This window comes from Macaca nemestrina, chromosome 12 (assembly GCF_043159975.1).
Source record: "Macaca nemestrina isolate mMacNem1 chromosome 12, mMacNem.hap1, whole genome shotgun sequence".
Taxonomy (NCBI): domain Eukaryota; kingdom Metazoa; phylum Chordata; class Mammalia; order Primates; family Cercopithecidae; genus Macaca; species Macaca nemestrina.
In genome coordinates, this window is record NC_092136.1 from 82693232 (window position 1) to 82699468 (window position 6237).

At 42.6% G+C, this 6237-nt stretch overlaps 1 protein-coding gene across 4 annotated transcripts in view; it reads left to right on the plus strand.

Annotated features, from left to right (window-relative positions):
* The window catches only part of LOC105468837 (ankyrin repeat domain 42), a 199137-nt gene extending 193150 nt beyond the window's left edge, over positions 1-5987 (plus strand). For all 4 annotated transcript variants that reach the window (XR_011610959.1, XR_011610958.1, XR_011610960.1 and 1 more), the window contains 2 exons: positions 4988-5072; positions 5655-5987. The gene's annotated coding sequence lies outside the window, so the exon portion shown is untranslated. The remainder of the gene's footprint in view (positions 1-4987; positions 5073-5654) is intronic.
* Positions 5988-6237: the final 250 nt, after the last annotated feature.

Here is a 6237-nt window from a genome sequence, read left to right on the forward strand (position 1 = left end):
CTTCAAGGAGAACTACAAACCACTGCTCAATGAAATAAAAGAGGACACAAACAAATGGAAAAACATTCCATGTTCATGGCTAGGAAGAATCAATATCATGAAAATGGCCATACTGCCCAAAGTAATTAATAGATTCAATGCCATCCCCATCAAGCCACCAATGACTTTCTTCACAGAATTGGAAAAAACTGCTTTAAAGTTCATATGGAACCAGAAAAGAGCCCACATTGCCAAGACAATCCTAAGCAAAAAGAACAAAGCTGGAGGCATCATGCTAGCTGACTTCAAACTATACTACAAGGCTACAGTAACCAAAACAGCATGGTACTGGTACCAAAACAGACATATAGACCAATGGAACAGAACAGAGCCCTCAGAAATACCACACATCTACAACCATCTGATCTTTGATAAACCTGACAAAAACAAGAAATGGGGAAAGGATTCCCTATTTAATAAATGGTGCTGGCTAGCCATATGTAGAAAGCTGAAACTGGATCCCTTCCTTACACCTTATACAAAATTAATTCAAGATGGAGGAAAGACTTAAATGTTAGACCTAAAACCATAAAAACCCTAGAAGAAAACCTAGGCAATACTATTCAGGACATAGGCGTGGGCAAGGACTTCATGACTGAAACACCAAAAGCAATGGCAACAAAAGCCAAAATGGACAAATGGGATCTAATTAAACTAAAGAGCTGCACAGCAAAAGAAACTACCATCAGAATGAACAGGCAACCTATAGAATGGGAGAAAAGTTTTACAATCTATCCATCTGACAAAGGGCCAATATCCAGAACCTACAAAAAACTCAAACATATTTAGAAGAAAAAATCAAACTACCCCATCAGAACATGGGTGAAGTATATGAACAGATACTTCTCAAAAGAAGACATTTATGCAGACAACAGACACATGAAAAAATGCTCATCATCACTGGCCATCAGAGAAATGCAATTCAAAACCACAATAAGATACCATCTCTCACCAGTTAGAATGGCAGTCATTAAAAAGTCGGGAAATAACGGGTGCTGGAGAGGATGTGGAGAAATAGGAACACTTTTACACTGTTGTTGGGACTGTAAACTAGTTCAACCATTGTGGAAGACAGTGTGGCGATTCCTCAAGGATCTAGAACTAGAAATACCATTTGACCCAGCCATCCCATTACTGGGTATATACCCAAAAGACTATAAATCATGCTTCTATAAAGACACATGCACACGTATGTTTATTGAGGCACTATTCACAATAGCAAAGACTTGGAATCAACCCAAATGTCCATCTATAATAGACTGGATTAAGAAAAGGTGTCACATATACACCATGGAATACTATGCAGCTATAAAAAAGGATGAGTTCATGTCCTTTGTAGGGACATGGATGAAGCTGGAAACCATCACTGTGAGCAAACTATCACAAGGACAGAAAACCAGACACCACATATTCTCACTCATAGGTGGGAATTAAACAATGAGAACACTTGGACACAGGGTGGGGAACATCACACACTGGGGTCTGTTGTGGGGTGGGGTAGGGGGAGGGATAGAATTAGGAGATATACCTAATGTAAATGACAAGTTAACAGGTGCAGCACACTAACATGGCACATGTGTACATATATAACAAACCTGCATGTTGTGCACATGTACCCTAGAACTTAAAGTAATAATAAAATAAAGTAAAATAAAATAAAAGATAGTACCTATATAAGAATTATAAAATGCCTAGAATTGTGCCTGGCACTATGAAGATGTTCATTAAATAAATTGCCAAGAGCTCATACATTACCTAAACTGCCATGTGGGAAATAAGGAAGCAGAGGGACCCATCACAGCCATGGTCACTCTGGGTACCACAACTCTTCTAACGGTCCAACAGCACCCCTTATTCCTTGGTTTTTATTTCTCCCAGCAACTCCTCGTTCCTTCACTTCTGTATCAGTCACATGGCTCTGTCACTGGCTTCTCTGCCTAACTCTGAGATTCTCTGTCCTCTCAGTGTCTCACTGAGTGCCTTCAAATTCCTTGACAGAAAGGATTTGACTGGTGTAGTTACTCAGGCCCTTCTTCCCCTAAAGCACAGATCTCAGACCAGACCAAATCTGAAGCTACTAGCCTCTCTTACATCCAGTCTTTAGCAATGACCATGGCTGCAAAGTCTCATGACTCAAAACCCAGCAACTTCTGCCCTAGGAAGCTGGTAATAGGACCGTAAGCATTTTGAATTATGGTATAGTGACAAGCATGGCAGTTATTAAATCTAAGCCTCTTATTTTATAGATGACATCTTAGTCCTTTTGTATTGCTCTAACAAAATACCTCAGACCTGTCTTTCTTGCCTGTTCCTGTTTCCTCAGTGTCCAGTGCCTCATACAACAATAAATATCTGTGGAGTAATAAATGAGTGATTAAAATGCCAATGAATGAACAAAGGCTGAATAGGACTTAAACTAGAGAAGAGTATGGTGAGGGTGCAGGGAAAGTAGCTATACAGTAAGAATCCTCTTATCTGAGGATGTCTTGGCCAATAATCCATTAGTCAAAAATTTTTGGTCAAATCAGTGAATTGTAGAAAAAAATGCTTTTATATAGAGTGCTACATGTCCCCAGTATCTCTTCTCCCAGTCTTTCTTGAAGTCATGGAAACCCAGATTTGAGCTGGGCATGAGGCCTCCTAGGCATTTTCCAGCCTGCAAGCAACTAAACATGGCCATGGAGACAAGCTCTGGCCAATGGGATGTGACAAAAGTAACAGGTCCAAATTTTATGATATCATGTCCAGTTGTTTCACCTATACCTTTGATATCAATTTTTATAAACTCCTCATTTTTATTGAAGGTTTTAAAAATGCTACTTAGTTTTTGTGAAAATAAGCTTTATTTTGTATTTCATCAGTTCACCTAATATTATATTGAATTACATGACGACAGTAACTACAATTGGAATAAACAGTTTAGGATCCAATAGACCTAATTCTTAGTAAGCAATAAGAATGTGTAAAAATAATGCAATTAGTGGGAGTGAAAGTCTACATGCAAACAGAGTTGCCTCTTAGCTGCAAGAACTTCACCTCCCACAGGTATCAATCAGAACATTTGCAGACAAGAGAGAGAGCCCCAGTTTACCTGGTTAGGCAGTAACATGAAGGTTTGTTAGGAGAATTTCTAGTACAAAAACAAAAGGCACAGGAATACTTCTGGGGTCTTTGGGGGGAAAAGATGAGTAGAAGAGATATAGCAACACTTCCAGAAGTGAACAGGATGAGAAAGAAATGCTTCTTAGATGGCTTCTCTCTTCTGGGCAGTGACCACCCCTCAGACTAGTCATCAGTGGGCAGTCTCACCATTGGTCACTACTGATATGTCCTTTCCCACAAGCTCAAAGGTTCTTAAAGACACAGTTCCTCTGATCTCCTGCAGGCTTGCTTCCTGCCATCTGGAAAAAAGTGCTGGTGGCCATGACGCTGGGCCAGTGCACAGCTCCTTATATACTTAGTAGACATAAGGGAGTTTTGCACTTCATGAGGAGAGGGGAAATGTTAGGATTTCTGGTCTTTTATTCCATGGCATGCTATGACTTCATAAACAATGTATATGCAAAAAAGCATGCTAGGCTTGGCCGACTTGTCCCTGAGGCTGTGTGCACATAAGAACAGCCTGTACTACCTGGAAAGTTGGCCCCACTCTCTCTATGGGATGTTTGTCCAAGAAAGAACAGCACACCTGCTCTGTCCCTGTGGCCTGGGAAGGAGGGCTTGCCAAAAACAGACATACCAAGAAACAGGAGAGAATTGGGGAAAAAAGTAGTGACATTAAGAGCCAGGGAAGTGCAGGCCTCAACCAGGAGACAGATACACACATACTGAGCATGAATTCTGTAAATGGCTGTAGATTGGATATGTGTGTTACTCTCCTATTGGGGTGTGTGTCAGCTTGCCCCTGAGAGCTGCCAGGTCTTCTGTGCTCTCATAGCTATTTTAGCATAAGCCACAGTAATCTATGTGCTTTTTGTCTACGTTTACATAAAACGGAGACCCCCTCAAGGCCAGGGACTGCATCTATACATGTGCTGATTGGTTCTCAGGAACCAACACATGCATAGATGCTCATTAATCATATGAATGAATGGATGAATGAATTAATGAAACATATAGTTTATAGAGCATTTTTATAATCATCATCTCACTTGATTTTCCCTCAAAACCCTCCTGAGCTAGAAACAGCAGGCTTTATTTATTATCCTCACTTTACAGATGAGAAAACAACCTCAGAGAGGGCAAAGTAACTGCCAAAGTAAGTAACAAAACCTTAGCTCACAGTAGAACTTCAATCTCAGATTTCCTTCCCAGGGAAAAAATAAAAATAAAATGAGAAAGCATTACCTTCTGATGTGGAAGAGGAGACATATACCCTCTCATCTTTCTCCCTGGCTTTGGGGATGAGGACCCCGAGGCCCAGAGAGCCAGTTAGAGGCAGGTCCCCTGCCTCCCAGTCCAACACAGTGTCTTGTTTAGCGTACAGAGCCTCTCTCTGCTTCTCTGGATAGTAGTTCAGTTGGTTGGATACTGACACTGACAGAGAAGGAAATGATGATAAAACACTAGGAGAGCTGGTGGCATGGCATCTGTCTTCCTATCCACTGTGCCAAGAGCAAAGAGGCCAAGTATCCACCAGCCCAGTTGTGTCAGCCACTGTTTTTGGCCCTGGTAGCTGAGGGACACAATGAACCTAAAGGGACTGAGTTCCTCTGTCCAGCTTCCTTCTCTGGGCTCTTAGCAGCCTTTCCTTGACTTCAATTTAAAAAAAAAAAAAAAAAGAAAACGAGAGAATCAAGTTTATTCTCTCACCATCACACCGAAACGGCGTGAACAGATATTTGTCCCAGTAATGGGAAAACCACGTCCATAATCAGTGCTTTGGTCAGAAATAGCTCTCTCATTGCCTCCTTCCTAATGCACTTCACTTTGAATACCTCTTTTTCAGTGTGGCAAAAAATCATTTGACATGAGGGGTCATCTCAGCTGGAAAGTTCCTGCAGCCTCAAGTGCCCCGCTGACACCTGGAAATGGTGAGTGAGCTTGCCCAAACCTGGAACTGCTCACAGACCTCAAAGAGCAGGTGGAATCTGGGCAGAGGAGAGGGGAGTTGCTGCCAGGCCCGGGTCAGGAGACTGCATCTAGAGTCCTTATTCTGGTGGGAGAAAACCTCGCCTATTCCAACACATCTCATTCCAATGCCTGGAGTGGGCACAGAAGGGCAGTGTGTGTACTGAGTTACCCCTTAGAGACCTAGTCACCTACCCTATGGAAGTATATGAGGCTCTGCTCAGGATTGGGCAATTCCTGAGGCTTTTGCTCTCATGATCCAGCTCTTGGGTCTGTGCAACTTTCTCTGTTTTGCCCCTCATCACCTCAGATGCATGCTTTAGTCCCTTCATCTGTTTCCCCAAGATAATTGACTCATGCTAAGCATTTGGTACTGTGCATCACAGAAAGGGCAGGCTTCTACTATCTCCTGGCTCCAATCTGAATCAAATTCCGTAACAGACACTACAAGACTCCAGCCCACATACCCTTGGGCCACTTTTGAGTCCACAAGCAGCTTCAATACATAGCTTTCTATCTGCACCTCTCTACTTCTCCACCTGCAGGCTTTCTCCAGGACACCAAGCTTGCTCCACTCATACAGGACAGCCCAGAAACACCAGCCAGGAATAATCATCTTCAACCAATGAGGAACAAGAGTCTGGAAAAATACTCCAGTTTCTCCAACTCCAGATGAGGAAATGAGTTATTTCTGGCCAAAGCACTGATTATGGACATGGTTTTCCCATTATTGGGACAAATATCTGCTCATGCAGTTTGGGTGGGATGGCGACTCCAGATGAGGCAATTTAACACAGTTCTTTGGTCCCCTTGGGGCTGAGCCCCAGTTGTCCCTGTGAAGCCTCCTCACTAAAGCACCTTTGGGGCATTCTCCCTTCTCCACCACTCTCCCTACTCCCTCACTTGTGCTTCTTGGGATCACCTCCAGATAAACTACCTGCCCCATTTCCCTTCTACTGCTGACAGTGGGAGCTAGAAGGCCTGGCTTCTAGTTCATTTGTACCATCCACTTGTTGGCCTTGACCAAGTCACACACATTTTAACATCTGTTTAGTTATCTCTTAAAAGGAGGAGTTGAACTAAGAGAGCTAAGAAGTGTAGATAGCAGAAAAAGCCACTGCTTGCTAG